Source organism: Anguilla anguilla, chromosome 5 (assembly GCF_013347855.1).
Source record: "Anguilla anguilla isolate fAngAng1 chromosome 5, fAngAng1.pri, whole genome shotgun sequence".
NCBI lineage: Eukaryota > Metazoa > Chordata > Actinopteri > Anguilliformes > Anguillidae > Anguilla > Anguilla anguilla.
This window is the reverse complement of record NC_049205.1, coordinates 2095156-2116078: the sequence shown is the minus strand read 5'-3', so window position 1 is coordinate 2116078 and position 20923 is coordinate 2095156. Positions and strand designations below refer to the sequence as shown.

The window sequence follows — 20923 nt, the reverse complement described above, 5'->3', positions numbered from 1 at the left end:
GGGGGGGAGGCGGCGGCGAGTGAGGCCAGCGGGACTCTGAATGCCGATCGAGTTCTGGGAGAACATACGGGTCGCAAACGCGAAGCGATGAGCGTTTTAAACCCCCTCTGGGTGCCGTGTCTTCGCCTCGCCAGTCAAGCAGGATGATCACAGATGGCCGCGGTTTTCTGAATGAAGACGGAGAGGAGAGGCGGTCGTTTCGGCTGGAAGTTCTGGGCCAGTCCTGGGGTGAGTTTTGTTTTGTGGGGGGGAGACGTGTGTTTTTTCTTCTTCTTCTTCTTCTTCTTTCTTCATAATGACATTGCAAGATTTGATTTCAAACTGATTTCAGTATTCTGCAAGTGAGATTATTCTAGTATGGTTCTCATCCATGAAATGAAAAAAATGCTAATTTAATTTTAAAATGATTTTTTAATGAAGTCCTGCTGTACTGTAGCTCTACGTATGAAGTTGAAAATCACACAGTTTAGTAAAAAATTTATAAAATGAAAACAGTACATTTGCATTCTAGAAAGATGTGTAATGATCTCAGACAGTGAGATGATCAACCATTTTTACTTCCTGGTTTGGATCTTTTTTTATTTTTTTTCTTTGTTTTTTTGGATTTGAAGTCATTTTTTATATCAGATGTGTCATATAGCCTTAGCCATCCATCATTTTGGGAGAGTAGTGTCACCCTTCACCATGGAAGGGTGTTTTATTGGGACATTTATTATTTTAAAGAGTACAGGAGCCAGATCCCCCTCAGAGATTTAGTGGCTGTTTGAAGGGCGTGTCATTCCCATAAACTATGTGGCTGGGGGTGGGCGGCTTTCCAAACTAAATTGGGCATTTTCAGTTTTGGGATTTGACAGTAGCGTGTCAACTAACGAGAGCATTTCTGACTTAATTATTAAACACGCTCTGGATAGTTCCCAGTGGAGTGTTTAATTTGTTCCGCTGAGCCGGTCCTACTTGTAACTTATTTATATGTCAGAGATTCCCAAACGATTTGAAAGATGTATGGTGGAAGTATGTGTACAGATAAGTCCTCCAATAAATCACGTGTTTCCTTAAAAGCTTCTGCCATACGTGTGTCCTTGTGGACCTGTAGCTATAAATAAATCTGAGTGTGTAAAAAAAAAAACAATTTACCCCCTTATCCAAACACTACTTACAAAATAATCTGTGTGAACCAGATTAATTACATCAAAATTATGCCAAGTTACAACCACAGTGTGTTTCACAGTAAGCCATAAACATTGCTGCCCATGCTTTTCCTGCATGCGTTCCTGTAACTTGGCCCTGTGGGAATCCCTGAAAACTCCCTGTGCTGTGTAGATATGAATATGTCTAGATGTTCAGCCTTGTCCCTCTACAAGTACACTGGGGAATGTCCGTGGCCTTGTCAGTATTGCGTTAGCCTTCCTGTCTCCTAGGCTTGGATACCACGACTGTCAGTCCAGTTATCCCATGATTTTTAGATGGCAGAATTCTGGCAAATCCAAATTACAGACCGGCACCTGTTGATGAAATCTGGCGTTGAGGAATCGAGCGGGAAGCTATTCTCAGCGAACCACTTTTCTCATGTCTTTACACAAACTGTTCCCTTAGCAACACCCCCCAACCGCTCGGCCGCACCTGGTGCACTGTAGATAAATTTACCGTCAACATTTATGCGCTCGCTCGACTGGAGAGTAAACCATCGATCTCTGCGGATTGCAGGTTCGGGGATCAGCGTGGACCTCATTTTCAAGGCCTTTCAGCATTCCGGCCTGTGATTGAAGCCAGCCTATTGGCTGTCACCTGTGCCTATGAACCCAGAGTCCAGAGCTGATTGTGCATCCAGAGCTGATTTGGCCGTTTTTTTTCCCCCGTCTTTGTTTGTTTGTTCCAGTCCGGCACATGTATTCATGGAATTTAATTTGCTGTTGGGTGCATTGATTCGTCTGTCCTCGCCTTTAGCTCTTCGGTCGCTGGTTTGCCTGGGAGGGAACTCGGTGCCGCTCTATAAACGATCGTCGACTTAAATGTATTGGGCAAGCGCCCAGCAAACAGCAGCGTGTTGTCCAATATTCATGAAGGGCTCTGTGAGCTCGGCTACATTATGCAGGGACTTCTCGCAAAATGATTTAAAATTAAACGAACTTCTGGTCCGTTACTCGGTAATGGCACAGGAGGCCGTGCTGTTCTTTGAGAGGGGAACGGGCTGAGAGATGAACTGTCGTGCGTGAGCCTCGTGTGGGTTTGCAATCGCACACTTGCGTGACATAATACTGTTTTCTCCTTTTGTATTTATTGTGAAGATGCGCTGCAGCTTGGAAGGCTAATGCGTATGTCACATTCAATACTCATCAAAGCAGGCAACAATAGCGCCAACAGAATGAGCACTGACTGCAGTGAATATGTCTCATACAGATAAAAACAATACTACGGTGGAAACATATTGGCCCACTTTTCACAACTGTGATCGTGACAGTGCGATGATATTCACAGTGATTGGATGGTGCTGGACAACTGTAAGTACAACGTTAAGTGGCAAACTCATTTGCATATTCATAGTGACCAATAATGATCTGAAAGAGCTACTTTACACTATATTAAAATTCTCTTATCGATTGTATCCCCTAATTAGATTTTTAGTGTAATCCTCACTTTACATCCTACATCCTAAATTCAACAGTAAAAAAAAAAGAAACTGAATATGTAAAATTGCTCATTTTTACGAAGCCATCTGCTAGGGAGACTTTTATAACAGCAATAATGATTAAATTAAGTTAGAGTTTTTTTTTTTTAAGTGTATGGTTGAAGTAGTACTATTGCTCATATAAATCAGGTGAGTGCACCTGTGTTCTCTCGCTTTGAAAGTCACTCTGGATTAATGGAATCTGCTGACTTTAATATAAATGTAACACAGAAAGTACAAAATGGCCGTTGGTACGGAAGCCGCCGGAGGAGACAGCGGAATGCTGTGGTGAGTGACAGCCAGCGCTCCTGGCTTCACAGTGCGCCGTATAACCAGGTAATTATGGCTGAACGACGCCGTACAGGTGTGAGCTCACCTGTGGCAGTCGGGCGGCGTGGTGGCACGGTTCCGCCAGGCACTCCGGTACTCTCCTCGCCTGGTCCAACGACATGTGGGCGCTCTCGCAAAAGAGAGAGAGAGATGTGATGTGACCACCCTTGTTAAATTAAACAAAGGTTGAATAAATAAACCATACAGCAAGATTGAGAATCGAGAACAGCGGCAGATGTTAGAGTGACGTCTTAACCACAACCACATTGGATGTTGGGCTGATGTAACTGCATCCTCCGCCGCTATGGATGCTACAAGCCTGCTGCGTTTACCCATAAGGCTGTGGTACTTTGATTTAAATTCCACCTCCGAAGTCCCTCGTGGGCTTCCCACAAAGTCTCGCACGTCCACAACCTGCTTGGGCTGGGACGGTGTTACTTTACAAGTCATTAAAACAAACAGCAAAGGGAAAAAACGCACCTGAAAGTGCCGCCAATTCGTCTCTTTAATGTACACACTGCTCAGCCAAATTAGCGCTGACTTCACGCCAGGTGGAAGCAGAACTTGGTCCCGGAGGCTGGTTCTCCACTTGACTGCGCCTCCAAGAGGGAGAGAATCCAAAACGGAAAGTTTCTCGAGAAGCCCGCCACCTTACTTCTGCGACCTTTTGCTGCGCTTCTCGGGAAAACTTCTGTCAGAAGACGGGCGCTCTTGCACTGATTAACCCAGGTGCCTACAGCTGGGGGGGGGATTGATCCGGGACGGGGGGTTTTCCGGGAGTGAAAAAGAGCCCCTTTTTCTTTCTGAGGTCACGGCATTCTCTCCCTTTGTTTTGTTTACCGGACCTCCTGGGAACATCCCGGGGCTGGCCCGATCGATAGCTCTCATTCTTCCAGGAGGCGTTTCTCTGTTTTTTTTCGGGCGAGTCGGGGGGGGGGGGGTCTTTTGTAATCCTACGCCAGCGTTCTGCATCCGAGCCACAGTGGCTGACCTTGAGTGACCTTGGAACGGCGGATGACAGGGCAGATTTCTGAGGGCCTCCCCAGCGCAGGTGTGGTGTCTGACGGCACTTAAACGGTGTTAATGCGCTCCCTTACCTTTTATTTCCTGAACGCACGGCTGCAATTCATTCAGAAATGCAGCTCATTTATACTGAGCGCTAACATCTTGACCCCTTCCTGGCTGTGTTTTTAAATTTTTTTATAGCCATTGTGAGAACTTTGTTTTACCTCGTATTTCACCCATGACACATATTCAGTTTGTGCTTGATGTTGTTTTTGTGGTTGGTTGTTGTTTTTTGGTCTTTGGTGGTTGCTTGTTGGTGGCTGTTGATGGTTGCAGTTTTTTTATTTAAATACCTCACAAACATGTTATGTGATGCAATTTGTGTGCAATAAATTTAAGGCAGTCTAGACTGAACTCAAGCCAGCATGCGAGGGGAAAAGCCAGAATTTTTTGCAAACATGCATCATCTATGGTTACGACATGAAATGAACAAATACGGGGGAATGCAGAGTTGATGTTTAGAGAGCTTGGGTAAATAGTTTGTGGTGGTAAGAGGCTGTAAATCCCAAGGTTGGCAGGGCAGTGGTTCTGATTGGCTGTGGGTTGCTCTTGTTACATTCTCCGGTGGAATGTTCATTGGCTCCCCAGGTCAAACCGACGAGTCACTCTGCAGTAGGAGGAGAATGCCTCTCGCCAGGCGGTTCCCACGCTGACCCCTAGAGGTAGACTGTGAGCGAGCGACAGGACCGTGGCGAGCGGCAGCTCATCCGCTGTTTTACCCACTGTCGTCACTCGGCAACGCACCCTGGCGCAAAGCCCGTCCTAATGAAGCCGCTGTTTACAGGTCGGCCTTTTCCCTCTTCCCCCCTTATTTAATTTTTAAATGAAGTCACGCTTCCGCTCATGAATTTTAAAGGTATTAAAACATCGCTTTAATGAAGCATAATGGAGAGCCCTTATTAAAATAACCCTTTAATGCAAGAAGCCTTATCATATATTCAGATAAGGTTGTTTTTTTTTTTTCATTTTCCATTGGCATAATGAAATGTGTTTTTTGCCAAAAGCAAAACACTGATTTCACAGAGCGTTATTGCGGTTTATACTTATGAGGATTGATCTGGCATTTGAGTACGTGTAAACTTGTACAATAGGTGTTTATAAAGAAAAATATCCAGGTAGGATAAAACGGAAGAACGTCTCACATTTCATACTGGAGATAATAAGGACAAGAGCCTGAAATGTATTTGTGTTAATGTTGCTGCAGCTAATGAATTCATTTTGCACATTTGTGACCCACTGACAAGACGAGGTCCATTGATTTCTGAGCGAGGGCCAGTGCAATCTAAAATTTAGACTGACTATATTAGATTGGATTCGGTGAGTTCATCTTAGGTGTTGAAAAATACTTCCTTGCTGTCACAATGGCCTGTCTGAGTTTGTCTGGTTCAAAGTCATCTTGAATCTCATTACATTTTTTTTAAAATGTTTTGCATCCAAGAGGGATGTGTGAATTGACAACGTTCTACCCATTTAAATGTGCAATCTCTAATGGCAACAATTTTCCTTCTAGCGACAATTAACAGCAGCCATGTCAGTGCTGCCGCATGTCATCCACAGTTAAGACCTGATATTCCCAGGTGCTAAAAAGCACCCACAATTATCTCTCCTGATATTTCAGCCAACCAAACTCGACAGAATCGCTTGAGGTAGTTCATGTGGATGTATCAGCTCACTCTCCATCACATCCATTTTTCATTTTGTTTGTTTTTTTTTTTTTATATTCGCACCTGCACGTCTTAAAAGCTCGTTAAGACCGACCCGCGAAAACGCGGCGGCCTACGCTTTTATCGCGCGCGGAAGGCGAACATCCAAGTTGGGTAAATGTGCGCAGGTGCTTAATGCTGATTACGGTTATGCGCTCAACCTCCACACTGGCTGCTGTCAGCTGGTTTCCCTATTGCCTGCGATTGCCTGGGAACCCTTCAGGACCTTGGACAGCGGCAGCCTCCCATGTGCTGGCCTGTGGCCAATCAGCAGCCTCGCATACGGCCGTGCTTCACCTGCGGCCAATCAGCAGCCTCGCATACGGCCGTGTGTCACCTGTGGCCAATCAGCAGTCAACTTGGATGAAGCTCGCGGATTACATGTTGCAGTGAAATATTTTCAAAAATATTATTATTTCATTTTTACTGAATGCCCCCAGTAGGGTAGATTTCAACATAGTTAAAGATAAGATCTTGAGATTAAGACCAGACTCATGTCCCCTACAGGGGACAAAAATGAAGTTCTGGGTCTTAGGAGGACATGGGTGGATGGCTGGATGGATGGATGGATAGATAGATAGATAGATAGATAGATAGATAGATAGATAGATAGATAGATAGATGGATCTATCTGTATATCTAGATGTACCATTTTAATTGCAATAGAGAATTACTTATTAATCGTCTTGCACCTAGTGGCGCCTATCTCATTCTCAGCCTCCTCGGTCTCCTTCAGTAGTTTCAGTTTTGCTTTAATACTGCGTAGCGTCACTGGGCACACAGTGGAAATCTGCAGTCTTAATACGCAGACTCTTAAGTGCACTCTGTTCGCCTGCGAGAGCGCGTCTGTGCCAGCCGCGGTAATGAAAACGTAATCAAATGAGCTTTTATTTTTTTAATTTGCGACCGTGCCTTTCCTCCCTATCCACACGGCATCGTCAGATGTCCAGATGAAGGTTTGTTTCATATTCAGGTTCCAGATTACTTTTTATTACCAATTGTATTTCCTCAGCTTGGCCGTTGGCTGAGAATGATCGCACCCAAACACCAGCCGAATTGACCCGGCGGAAGTTGAGGTCTCGGTGGCTCGACCTCGTGCCTGTGCAGCTGACTCCAAAAGAGCAGATATGGTAATTTCTGCAATCACTGCTGCGTCTAAAGCTAAGCACTGGTCAGTGTGCTAGATGGCAAAAAGAAAACTAAACAAAAAAAAATGTTTGTTTAGAAGTAATAACACTTTAACTGAGGCTATATAATCCATCAAAAAAAAAAAAAAAAATCCACTTACATCAATTGATTTTCATTTAATTTCTGTCCTCTGACAACATGTCACAAAGTTCATTATTGTATTTCATAACCTTATGTCAGTTGTCATAAGCTTTTCATATATGCATATGACAAGCATGTGCATGCATTATGGACATTATTTAGTTTGCACATTATAAATGCCTAATGCAAAGTGTTATAAACTCAAGCCTTATATTGCAACCTAGACATCAAACTGTTGAAGGGGTTGCTTGTTGATAATGATGATGATGATGATGATGACGATGATGATGATATTATGAACATGAAGAGAAACATGAACGATAACATGAATAATAACTGAATGTCGAACCCACAGAGAAATGTGGCTCTCGCAGCGCTTTCCGTATCCTGTTTTTTTTCCCCCCACAAATGAAAGCAGTCAATCAATTCCTTGTCACATGGAACAGTCGTAGACCCAGAAACATTCCATGTGATGTGTGACTGACAGCCATGCCCGTCACATGGCCTTTTCCATGCTAGGATAGCGCCATAAGAATTTCTTTGCTCAGAATGACCTTGTTATACTGTGCACTTGACAAATAAAAACACTTTGACTTTGACTTTGATTTAAGTAACGTCAGCGCAGATCCTAGAGAATGTGACGAGTGATCCGAAAGAAATCAGACCAGACGGAGTGATGGTGTTGCAGGGGAATGGTTACATTGAGATGAAGGCGGAGGTTTGGAAAATACTGTCGTGTAAATCCCACGATGGAATTCTTTATAGTCCCTGTATGGGGCTGTGGGATATTCCCGTTACCTGAGGGAAATCTGCTCAGCACAAAAGGACAGCACATTCAGGACCCACAGCTGTGTGTCTGTGCTGTTTGTTTTTATCATTCTCTTCACGTTCACCTTGCACTCGAGATTATGCTGTGCACATCCTAATTTTTGTTCTATTTTGTTTTTAAACAAGTTCAGCCTTCTTTTTTTGAATAAAGTAAAAAGGATATAAATAAATTGATGAATGCAGAGCGTGAACCCCACCTGTTGGTTTTGGCAGCGCTGTCAGACAGAGAATTTTAAAATAGTTTATGGCGACGCTGACGCTTTTCAGAAGAAAAGGCGCTCGGGGTCTGATGACAGAGGCTGAAAGGGAAGCTCAGACCAGGTAGATGAGTTTTCTGTTGCCGATAATAGGAACGTCCATAAAACCGCAATCATTCTAAGGGCTTTTTGATGAGCGTCGTAGCGTAGGAGCATGATAGATGGGTTCTGGCTGACTGCCATGATTTAATGAGGGCTTTGCTCCGCAGGAAAAAAGAAAACAGAAAAAAGCATCCATTACCCAGATGTGGGAAGCCAAGGGATGCGTGTTGCACCGCTGATCTTTGCCTCCTTCGTCGTGTATTTTTCACTTTTATAAAGCCAAATGGCGTACAAGGCTCGGATGCAAAATGCAAATCTCTCCGCATCTGTGAAATAAGTCGTCCATCTTTGAATTCTTGCTTCAGCTGCCCTCTGTGTGATATCATTGTTTTTACGATCTCCTGTAAATAAATAAATAAATAAATAATGAAAGTTCTCCTGTAAAAAACGATATCACGTAAATATGTTGAATTTACAAGTAAATTAGGCTGCAAGGACATGTCTAAGCAGAACCCTCCACACTTGCCCAAAGTCTTTATAAACAGAGAGTATGTAAAATTACTTTGCATTTGGTTGCCTTGAGTCAACGTGAACCAAACTGATCTGAAGGTAAAAAGTATGTATGATGATGTGATTGATGATGCAAAATTTTAAGCATGTGGTGGACACACCCACGTCTCCACCATGTCTGAATGGCTTATTTCCCACACAAACGGCCTGTCTCTCCCACACACACAAAAAAAACTCTCACAAATCACAGACAATTACTTTACCTGTTCCCCACGCACACACACTTCCTGTTTGTCCGACACAAACCACCGCCTCTGTCCCTTGCACAGATTTTTAATGCCGAAGCTCATTATTTCTTACAGAATGCTTCAACGAGCCTGCCCCCGGGGCACAACCTTTGTTGTTTGGAAAGGTTTTTATTTATTTATTTTTATTTATTTTTTTAAGCCCATTTCGATCCTTAGAGGGAATTAAAGTGAAACGTGCGTACAGAGGAGTACTTTGTCCCGTTTGTAATGCATTGTTTGCCCTACCGCAAGCCATTACCGTCGCCAAAGTCAGGCCACACTCTAAATATGATTTATGCAGATTAGGGGCATTAACGAAGAAGGCTGGAGCACACAGCTCGCTTCGTCCCGCGAGTGATTATTTATTACATTCTCTGGCAGAAAATAACGATTGTTTGACCTCCGGGTGTCTTTCGGTACGTTCGTCCGGTAACCATGAAAACAGTTATTATTTTGTTGAACACCGTTTCACTGTGTGAGTGAGGGGAGCGATTATTCAGATTTTCTTGTTATGGATTCGGCAATACATGAATTAAACACGATCTAATCATATTCAATTTATTATTAATTTTCTATGTCAACGGTTCAGTTTCACTCAGCAACAGCAACAACAAAAAAAATCTAAGATAAGCCAAGGCCGTGTTTCAGTAAGTTGAGCACATTCTCTGAGAGATGAGCATGCTAAACAGAATTCCAGAGACAGGCAGCTGTGTGTATGATTATTAAAATCTGTGGCTATACTCCCTGTTTGCAGTCTTTAAATTGCCTTTTTAAATTTGGGGGCAATTTGTGCTCAGTAAAAAGGATACTGTGTTGTGTTTTTTTGGCAGGGCTGCAGCCCCTATTTAATTTATTTAATTGTGAGCTGATAATTCTCAAGCGCCTGCAGAGGAGGAACAATGACTGAATGTGACAAGCCTGGGGTGAGTCACACTCCTGGGGGGGTCTCCCAAAATCAGTCCTGGGGGGGGACTGTCTGTGGCTGATATGTGTGTATTTGAACATAGAGACAGCTCACTTGCCTTGCAAATGCAGTGGCCAGTCACATTTCTTAGTATTCACATTAGTGTGTTACATGTGAAATAGAACAGTAAAGAGTAATCTAAATGCACAGGGAACTCTCGATAATCGTACATTCTCAAGGCCACTGCAGACGGGCCCGTACGACTATGCCCCTAACAGATGGATGCAGTGTGCATTCATGTTTTCCCATGTGCAATTACAGGATGTGGACTGAATTGTGGCCATTGTGGCTGTTTTGTTTTATTTATTTATAAAGCACACACTCCTTTTGACAGTGGAGTTCACTCAACTCAGTGACCCCTGGCCTTCCTTCTCTATTGAATGTTGGTTTTCACTGTCAGCCTTGAAGGAGCTTTGTCAGCGAGTGGCGTTCATTTTGTTTATTTACCGTTAGTGTGACGGCCATATTTAACGGAGATGACCGCATCTGGATTCCAAAGGGAGCTTTCAGCATTCTGTTGGCTGTTCCCTATCCAGCCGGGCACAGGAAAATAGAAGTTTGGCTGGATGGCAGCGTACGAAACATGGCACTTTGGCCGCATGACAGAGCCGGTGGCTGGGATTCAATCAACCAATCATCCTTAACTTTGACTGGTAGTTGGCTGCTGAGTGGCTCATCCTGTTAAGGCACTGTTCCAGGGCAGGGATGGTCCGGTGTCAAATTCGGACCTTGCCTGTCTGTGGCTAAAAGTCCTGCAGGGCAATGCTCATTTGGCTCAAGAATTTCTCTGAAATGTGGGAGGGGGGAGTGGGGTGGCAGTTGGCTGGGATATCTTTGGGGGGGGGGGGGGGCGGGGGCATGGGCGGAATTGCAGTGTCTCATTCTGTACCAGCAAGCCCCGGTAGTTGACCAGGTGCCTGTTGGATGTATATTTTATCTTCTTTATTGCTGCAGTTGAGTGCTAGGTGGGAGGGAGCAACTCTAGAGGGAGTTGCATAATCTGAATTGTCAAGCTAAATATCCTTTATCAGAACTTTTTGTTTATGAGCTGTGACCATGTTGTTTCTCTCATTTTAAAAGTTTTTAAACCAAAATTTTAATTTTGTTCCACAAAAAGCTTATCACAAAGTGGGTGGGCCTTGCAAAAGAAATCGGTCACTCGAAAATCACCAGCTCTGCCTGGCCTTGTTTATGCTACTATGGCAATGTGTGGGTGTGTATGTGTGCTCTCATCGTTGCTTATAATACCATTCATGGAGAATAGGTCCCATAATTTCAGTAAATTGTCAGCCTCATTATAAAACATTGTAATTGACCATAATTTCAATCCATCCATCCATCCATCCATTATCTATACCCACATTGGGCAAGACATTTCAAAGGAAAGAGAAATTTATGTGGCATATATGAGGTTGAACATCATCAAAATCATTAATAAAAAACAATATTCTGATCACAAAATGTAGGGTAGATATTACTAGAAATAATGCCTACATGTCTGGAAACAATCCTGCAAAAAGCCTTCAAAAGATGAATACAGAACCTTAGAGAGGACGAGCATGAACAGCACATGATTGGTGAACTTTTAATACTGTGTCAAAATGCACTGAGCCTGTGCACAGTTACTGACAAAATCACAGAAAATGGAACAGCACCCATTAATTAACAGTGAATAATAAGATAAGCCATTTAATTGCCTGTCTTTTCCTCACCAGCGATATGAAAAACACACTTGCGAGGGGAACGGTCTGTGAAAACTCTGTCGTGGACGCAGATTAATTCATTAGCAAGTGACAGAATTCTGTGAAATGCAGTTTTGCAACCATTTGCACTAAAATTGAAAACACTGCTTGCACGTGAGACCAGTTCCCATGAGACCAGTCCCACAGCAGTCGGCTGGGGGTGCTGCAGCCATAAGACCGTACAGTTCCACTACACATAGTGCAGTCAGACCCCACTCCGGACAGAATTTCTGCTGCATTGTATTTAATGTAATCAGCATCTGCTGTTTGTCCCTGGTGCAGCTAACCCCCCAGACATACCCCCCTCTCCCCCCTCTCCCCTCCTCCCCTCTACAATCAAGCTTACATGTACGTTCAGTCCAGGTGACTCACTTGAAGCCATCTTAGCCTCTCAACTGTGTCCCAGGACTGATGTACTTCTGTCATTTCTGTCATTCATTTGATAGCTTTTTACCTATCGCTGTCTGGTATGCCATTTCAGGGTGATGTTTCCAAATGGATCTGAACATGTTATTTCTTGCCATAAACAGTTCCATTAAAGTACGATTTTAGAGTTGGTTATACAGGGTCATCCCGCATACCTCCGTGAATGCCTGTCATGCAGTGCTTTGATTACACCGTGAAAGCCTCCATCTTCGTCATTGCCAGGTACTGTCAGTACCATCTATTCGAAGGTGTTCAGACAGATAAACACAATGCTGTATTGACTGATATTATCAGTCTTCAACTGAAGCTGGATAGGTTTGTGAACCTGTTTTTTTCTTCCTCTCTATGTATCTCCTTTCTACACAAAATGGGAATGGTTCATGATAATAGTGAAGCAATCCATACTATTAACCCTTTGAAAAGTTTTTTGGAAAATTATTTTTATTTTGTTTGTGTCAGTGTTCTAGAACTGGTTTGCTTTCAGTTACCAGTAGTGACTATGACATCAGCATTAGAATGGTTCAGTTAAGAACACTCTAATCTCATATTTGTGATCTTACCTAGAGGAAAAATTGCAGCATTGGTGAGACACAGGTCTCCCTGTGTGACAGTCACAGAAGAAACTTCTAGAACAGGCATTTTTTGGCAGATCCAATGCATATAGCAGATACTTCTGTGATTCTGAGGTGAACACTGTACACTGTAATTATGTTAATGCCAGCCTCAATGAGATAACCATCAATCTCAGTGTTAGCTATTAAATGTTTACTGAACTGCTTGATCGCTCAGTGTTTGTAGACATACTGAAAGGGCATTATGAAACCAATTTTAATGACTGGGTTTGTTAATATTTGCATGTAAACAACTTACGAAGAAGGAATGTTTTATTTCACACAAGGTCATTTACTTCAAATATGACTACATACAACATTTGAAATTAAACAAGACCTCTCATAGTGTTTCAACAGTGAAGACTCTGTTGAATGTATCCCACTTAACCGTTTCCTCTCATTGATTGGTGTTTTGTGTTTTTAAAAGTCTTTTTCATAAGTCTATGACTGTTTTACTTGCTATAAAATGAAACTTTCATTTAATTTGAGGTCTAAAATTAAAGTCTGCCTCCAGTGGTCTTGACATTTGAACTCTAGTTAACAGCAATATCCCTCACTAAAAAGTCTCATTAAAATATTGAAATATTGCCTGCAAACGCAATTATTTCTGTCAGTAAGAAATTTAAGGAATTTCAACATCACACACGTCCACACCACACCACACCACACAATCTTGCCAATTTACACATTTTCACATAATTATTTGTTTAAAAAATGAAAAATATAATTTCGGGAGACCAATACACAGGACTGAAAAAGCTTAAATGCTCGTATGCAGATTTTACAAGGTATTTATTGTGACTTATGAGAGCATCTGATGAGAATATCTTTATCTTTAAGAATATTTATTGAATCCAAGTTATCTGTATGAAAGATATGTAATTTCAAAATGCATCTCCAAATTTGCAGTGTGTAATTCATTATGCACAAGCAAGCTCGCCTCTGCCCCCTGCTGCCAGCTCAGGAGAATGGCAATGACACGCGGTTCTCCTCCTAAAATTTGTGGCATCAGCCAGCTGCTTCTTTTCACACCGCAGCCACGAGCCACGCATGCGCAGAGTGGGGGCGGAGGAGACCCAATCATACACGTGCACAGAGTCGGGGGGGGGGAGGAGGCCCAATCATACGCTTGCGCAGAGTAGGGGGGGTGGAGGAGACCCAATCATACGCGTGCGCAGAGTAGGGGGGGTGGAGGAGACCCAATCATATGCGTGCACAGAGTGGGGGGTGGAGGAGACCCAATCATACGCATGCGCAGAGTGGGGGCGGAGGAGACCCAATCATACACGTGGGCTGAGAGCAAGCCACGAACGCCTATGGCCAAGCAACGATCGCTCCTATCCTTACCGAATCCTTCCCACGTACCCCCTGGGCCGTGCAAAGCTCATTATGCGCTGCTCTTGTGGGGCTTCCGGCAGTCAGCAGGGGCACGGGCCGGATTCGATTTCGAGAACCGCGGTGCTCGCTCGTGCGTCGCAAGCCAAGCTTTTTCCCAGCAGCCCTTGCTTCTGTTTTTAACCCCGCGCATCCCTGCCACTGTCAGTAATGGATTTGGGGGAAGAAAAAAATTTAAACACAAAATTGGTTTCATCATTAATACTCATTTTATTTAATTTGATGTGAGGAATTTCTATTAGAGTGTGACAAATTGGAACAGCTGGACTGCAACACGCTGCAGAAGGTAAACATGCTTCTTTCCACAGTGAGGTTTCATAAAAGGTGTAACAGTAAAGATTTACAGTTACTGCCTTGTTCGCCTGAAGGCAGGACATCATAATGTACAGCGGAATAAAAAATAAATATTTGTTGTTTGTGCTGCAGTGTGTCCCGGTTGGCTCACATTGCTGTCGTCAGGGGAGCCCTAAAGCAGCGCAGCATATAACGGTGTTCATCATGTGACACGGTTACACAGGGTTTGAATTTTGCACGGGGGAAATGGCCGATGCATGCACTGAAACGCACGCCGCTGTGAATTCCTTCGTTTATCGCGCACACACCGACTTTTCTGGCGTGTGCAGGCAGGGAGGGTTCATTTTATGGGCTCCTGGAAGTGGAAACGGTGACTGCAGGCTCTGCGTGGGGCCTGCTGTCCTGTTGAGACAGTGTTCCGTAGATGATTGGGGAGGGTTCCGCGGTGGGGTTCCACAGATGGGTTCCACGCTCCAGCAGTCCGCTCCGTGCCGCACCACCACCAAGCATCGACATGGGACCGTGCGTAATTAGACCCGGCGTAGGGGGAGGAGGGGGTTTTGTGTGGAGGTGGTGATGTCGCCGTGTCGCATCACACATTCGTTCCAAGGACCCCCCCTCCTTCTCGGCCCAATCAGACGCCCCGTCTTTGCACAAGCTGCTCGTTAAGTGTCCACCCCCGACTCGGCGCCTGTGCGAGCAGATCGCGGAGAGAGACAGGAGGCAGCGGGAGATCACCTGTGCCTGCCAGGGCTCACCTGAGCCGACGGAGGAGGCCGCAGCGACAAATCCGGCCTTCAAATACAATCTGGCATTTCAAGTTATGGAAAAAAAAAAGGGGGGGGGGGCGGGATGTACACTCAGGAACAAACTTGCTCGGCCCTTTGCTCTTACGTTGTGAGCTGACCTTGTACATCCATGGCCAGCCGGCTCGGTCGCTATGACGATGCTGTGCTGTTAGCTCTCCCGAATGTGGAGTCTCGTGGCAGCGTTGAGCTGCTTTATTTTAAAGAAATCCCTCAACACCAAACTGTCGTCTGTACACAGCTATGCTGCTGTGGTCGGTTGCCACAGAGACTGATGCAGAGAAGCCAATATAAACCATATAAACCGCCCTGGTGCCAGAGCATTAGGTTCAGGTGCACTGTCTGTTATGAGGAAAAGAAGGGATGACCGAGTGCATCTTTCACTGCATCTCTTTCTCTCTGTCTCTCTCTCTCTCTCTCTGTCTGTCTCTCTCTCTCTCTCTCTCTCTCTCTCTCTCTCTCTCTCTCTCTCTCTCTCTCTCCCTCTCTCTCTCTCTCTCTCTCTTTCCCTTCCCTCTCTCTCTCCGCTGGAAAAAGTAATTTTTCTTTATTCCCAGTATTATTGTTTACATGTGTATGTAAATAGGTATATATGTGTTTATGTGAGTGTGTGTGCGTGTTGTTTACTGTCTGTTTTTGTTTTTCATTTCCTTATTACATATAATTTACTGTTGCTACTATTATCATTATTATTGTTATTAACTGAATCTTTGTTCCATTAACAGACATCACTATCTTGCGTTATTGATTTTTGCCCCTGCTAATGAAAAAAGCTAATGAAAAGTTCAGAAAATTGGCCGTGCGGCTGCATATTGGATTTGCTGTGGAAGAAAAGGACTGCATCTCATAAAGATTTTTTCCGCAGGTCATGGATTCGCTGTGTAGGAGGATCCAGTGTCTGGGTTTTGCAGTGGCCGCGGTTAATGATGTGTTATATATTTCCGGTGAGTGCTTTCCTGTTTACAGGCCTTGCAACCCCCCAGTCCCCTCCTCCCCCCATCCCGCCCTTTATTTACCCTAAATATCTCAAATTCAATGCATTCCAGATCGGCCTGGCCTGGGTTTGCTCCACCCGAGGGAGCTGGGGAACGGCTGAAAATGGGCGCATTACTGTCAAAAAGCTCGCGTTCGCTGAGCATAAGCCATTCCAGCCGCCCGTAACTCAAGCCATTTCCAGTAATCCAGACACGTGATTGGTGTGCGCGCGGGGTTGCATTTCTCCGAGAGAGAGAACGCCACACTAATTGCATCTCGCGCTCGAGAGGCACGGAGGCTTTGCTTATGCGCCGATGTGATTTGCCCCCGTTTTTCTTTATTTTATTTTATTTTTTTATTCATTTTTTTTTTTGCTCGGAAAGCATAATGAATTGGCTCTGGGCCCGAGATTTAAAATCATCTGGAGGTTGCCGTCCTCTCTCACGATTGTCAACGGTCCACTGAAGTGAAATCACAGCATTTAGAGTTACAGTAGCTGCCGTTTCCCACGGTTCGAAAATGTTTTTGTGTCAAGACAAAAGGAGCTGAGGACCATAGATATTTAATCGCCTCTAGAATGTCATGAACTATGACTCTACTCATTAAACTACGACGCTACTCATTAAATGATGAGGCGTTTGCAGTTGAGTCGCCCGGTAGAAACTTAGGCACGTGGACCATGCCTGTACCAATGGTGGCCCTGATTCGACTAAGCAAACAGACGAAAGTGGTGACTTTTAAACTTTTAAAGTCTTTTAGAGTCTCTCGGGCCATCAAAGTCAGCACAGTTGTTGCTGTCCTTGTATTGAATTTGTCAAATTTAATACGTCACGGTCATTTTTACCACAGGGGGGAAAAAAAACAAAAAACAGTTCAGTCAGGCTGGGCATATTTCCTTGTGACAGCTCAAGGCTTTAAGAAACTGGGACCTTTCAAGTAGCATTATTTTAAAATGGCTAGATGTGTACCGTGTCACAACAAATCCCTCTTTTGAATCCTGCCTTGAAATCCAGGTAACATTAACGGTGTATTAGATTTGGCTGCCTTCTGTTCCTTTATTGCACTTTCAGGAAATGTTATCAAGACAATCTGTTAAGGGAGATGAGGATCAGAGCTAATGTGTGGGAGGCCGGGGTAACCTTGTTAAACAGCACAAACAGAGAAACCTGGTCGAGGAATCGTGTTCCGCTGCAGCTGAACGTGTTCCCCCATTCGGCTGCGTACAGTAATCAGCCCGTCCTTTCCCCTTATAAAACTCAATTATTTCATCCGACAGGATGCAGCTACCTTCTCCTCCAGTTATACGCAGTGTGATGCTAAAGTCTGCTCTCTCCCAAGGCTGAGCTGTGGATCATTGCCAGTTTAGAGCAGCAAAAGACTGCAAAAAGATGGGGGACTTTTTGGAAAGTTTTGGCAGTCGCTTGTAAGCATTGTTGTTTGTAGTCATTTATATAACCATTGGAAGCACACAAGTGCCATTTGAGCAGCTCAGTTTTAGTTTTGTCATTATTTTTTTTATTTTTTGGTTTAAGACCAAAGGTTTACAGCACTGATGGTGTTGCAATTGAAGTTGTGGGGGTTGTGTAATTGAAGTTATGGGGGTTGTGTAATTGAAGTTGTGGGGGTTGTGTAATTGAAGTTGTGGGGGTTGTGTAATTGAAGTTATGGGGGTTGTGTAATTGAAGTTGTGGGGGTTGTGTAATTGAAGTTGTGGGGGTTGTGTAATTGAAGTTATGGGGGTTGTGTCATTGAAGTTATGGGGGTTGTGTAATTGAAGTTATGGGGGTTGTGTATTTGTCCTGCGCTCACTTCCTTGCCATCCCTGCCCCCCTTATGAAGCTGAGGGCAGAGGCACCGCAGCACATCTCCGCTGAAATGCACTTAACAATTTCACGGCCCACGTTGCACTAATTCAGACCACGCCGCTCCGTGGTGCTTCTCTTTGAGATGAGCAGACTTCCTGTTTGGCCGAGCGCGATGAAAGAGCTGATTCAGTTGTTCTCACGCTGTCTCGGCTCGCGCACATCATATCTTTATGGAAAAATATGGAAATGACAGCGGAATGTTGGCCTTGGTTCTCCTTCAGTTTGCATCTTGGGTCCCAGATCAGCGAAAATGCAGCTCTTTTTTTTTATCTTTGACTGAAGTCTTTATCTTGTATCTAATTGAATGGTTTTCCATGTAGAAAATACACACAGATACTGCAAAGAACTACTGACTGATGCTTTCAGTACAGAAACGGCTACTTGTTTAAAATGTCGTATATGACTTTTACTAGTTTGACATCTATTACTAACTATGACTAGTGCTACTGCTACTACTAATAATAATAATAATAATAATAATAATAGTCTCTCTTTGGAGGGAATCCTGTGTTTTGTACTTGTAACTCAGTAATGGAGTGTCAGTGGGGTTCATGGTGTGTAACCCTGACTGGTTTGTCTGTTTTGATTAAGTCATCTCTGAATTGCCATGATGTTTCAAAAACCTCTACTGTTTGTAATATGTAGGAACATTTTTAAGAACAAATGTGAGAACGATTTGAGAAAAGTTCTGTGAATGAGGCCCAGTGTTTTTAGAGAACGAGCCTCTCCACCCCAGAATTGTTTAGTCCCTGATTCGCGGCTGAGACCTCCCCTGCCCACAGCAAATCTAACAGTACATGAGGCGGCGACTAATGCATTTTTCACTTCGACTACTCGGCTGATGGGCATCAGAGTGCGAAGAGGCAGCGGTCCATCAAATCAGAGATCCGCCTGTCTTTCCACGGCAAATTTCAACAAAAGGTCTGGCCGGTTAGTTTATTTGCGAAGTCGTTGATGAAAAGTGTGCTGTTCATAGCCTGGATTTTTTTATCAGCATTTCTTTCTGACCTTGACTCAACCGCAAATGCAATCTTTTGTTTATTTTATTTTTTTATTTTTGTTTGGCTGTGTTCACGGTCAGCAAAAAATATTTAATGGAAAACACAGGGTGAGATTCAATCAATACTCGTCCTTAATTTTGAATTACTGTACAAGTGAAAAGAGGTTTTTGCAGTTTTTCTTCACAAACACACTCAGCCTTCATTAAAAGTAACTTGCCAAACTGAGTTTGTGAAGAAAACTTGTTTCATTGGAGTTTACTTCTGAGACAAAGTTAGAGACAAACTTTTATTGAACGCAGGCCACTGTGCCTGAAGAACAATAACAGTTGCATTGACTTCTGTGTAAAACTGGTCAGCACTGGGAGTTGCACCAGTGATTTAGCTAATTAAAAAGCACACAACAATGAGAGAGAGAGATGTTTTACAGTTAATAAATAAAAATAAATTTTCAAATGATTGCAGGCGTGTCCTTTCATCATCTACCTCTTTTTTGTTTTTTGTTTTGTTTTGGGGTTTTTTGCACACTACCCTTTTTAGACTTTCTTTGTGAACGTTGGCTAACATCAGCTTACATCCCCCTTGTCGAATGCGTGCACGACATTAGCATTCATTTTTCTTTTTGCGTTTGCTGAAATTATACTGAGCCTCGGTTTTCCTTGTCCGTGCATAATTCAAACGGCAAGAATTAATGAACTACTGAGGTTATTAGTGCATGGTGCTGTGATGCTCTTCAGTTCTGATGTGCTAATCATCAGGTTAAGTCATGTTTACTGTCCTCTGAACCCACATTGAGCTGTCTTCACACCCCAGGAGAGCTTTCCTTTCAAGTGATAAATGTAGTGACTTTGTAGGCCGAGAGCTTCATTTCCATTGCCTTATTGACATTTACAGACTGAAAGATTAACTCTAAATATAGTAATTATCATACATTATGCAAAGGTATGATCGGAATAGCACTACAGATTTTAAAAATGCAGATTGGTTTGATTGTGTCTTATCAGAGGTTATGGTTTTTTATTTTATTTGAGCATTTATAAAATAAATAAATACCTGCCTCCAGGTGTACCCCCATTGCAGTTTGCACAGTTTTAATATCCTGCACTTGTTACTCTGTGCCTGGTTAACTATGCTGAATGCCCATTGCAATCAGAAGCTCTTGTGCATTCACTTATACAGCAGAGAGAGCTCTGACCTTGTGGGAGGAACTTGATCTTGTGTTACATCACTGCAGTTCCTCAGGTAATGCATGCATGCATGCGAACAGCATCCTATTAAATACGAAGAGCCACATTTGCTTTGCATCATATTGCCAGCAGCCAAGACCCTGTACCCAGGCGCTCTGTGTGATGTCGAATGCATTCACACGCAACGTGACGGTAGCGTGTAACCAGGCCGTAGCCCCCCCCCCCCCCCCCACCCTTGTCCTTGTGTACGTGTGGCTTGTCCAACAAGGTACAAATCGATGGGTGCTTTAAATTCACAGTGCACAGGCACACGTGTAATGCAGAGGTGTGTGTGTGCCTGTGTGTGTGTGTGTGTGTGTGTGTCCGTGTGTGTGTGCATGTATAGGTGTTTGGGTGCGTGCATGTGTCTGTGTGTGCGTGAGTGTGTGCGCGTGTGTGCCTGTGTGTGTTTGTGTGTGTGTGTGTGTATGTGTGCTTGTGTGTGTGTGTGTATGTGTGTGTGTGCTGTATAGCTCGTGAGGAATGTAATATGATAGGTCCACCATTCTGGGGTTTATGTTGTGTCACTTTTCAAACTCTGGCTGTAACAGCTACATCAGGACTGACATTGCTTTTCATTATTGATACGGAGAACAAGAACACTTAGCTGTGGTGAATTGCACAGGTTGCGCACCTTAATCTAAGGTAGCATAGCACTGGCCCAC

The 20923-nt window shown here is 43.7% G+C and overlaps 1 long non-coding RNA gene across 1 annotated transcript in view; it reads left to right on the top strand.

Moving 5' to 3' along the window:
* The first annotated feature begins 115 nt into the window (after positions 1-115).
* Positions 116-20923, top strand: part of LOC118228385 — a 46190-nt gene continuing 25382 nt past the window's right edge. Inside the window, exons 1-2 of the long non-coding RNA XR_004765473.1 lie at positions 116-228; positions 16060-16138. This is a non-coding gene — a long non-coding RNA (uncharacterized LOC118228385). The remainder of the gene's footprint in view (positions 229-16059; positions 16139-20923) is intronic.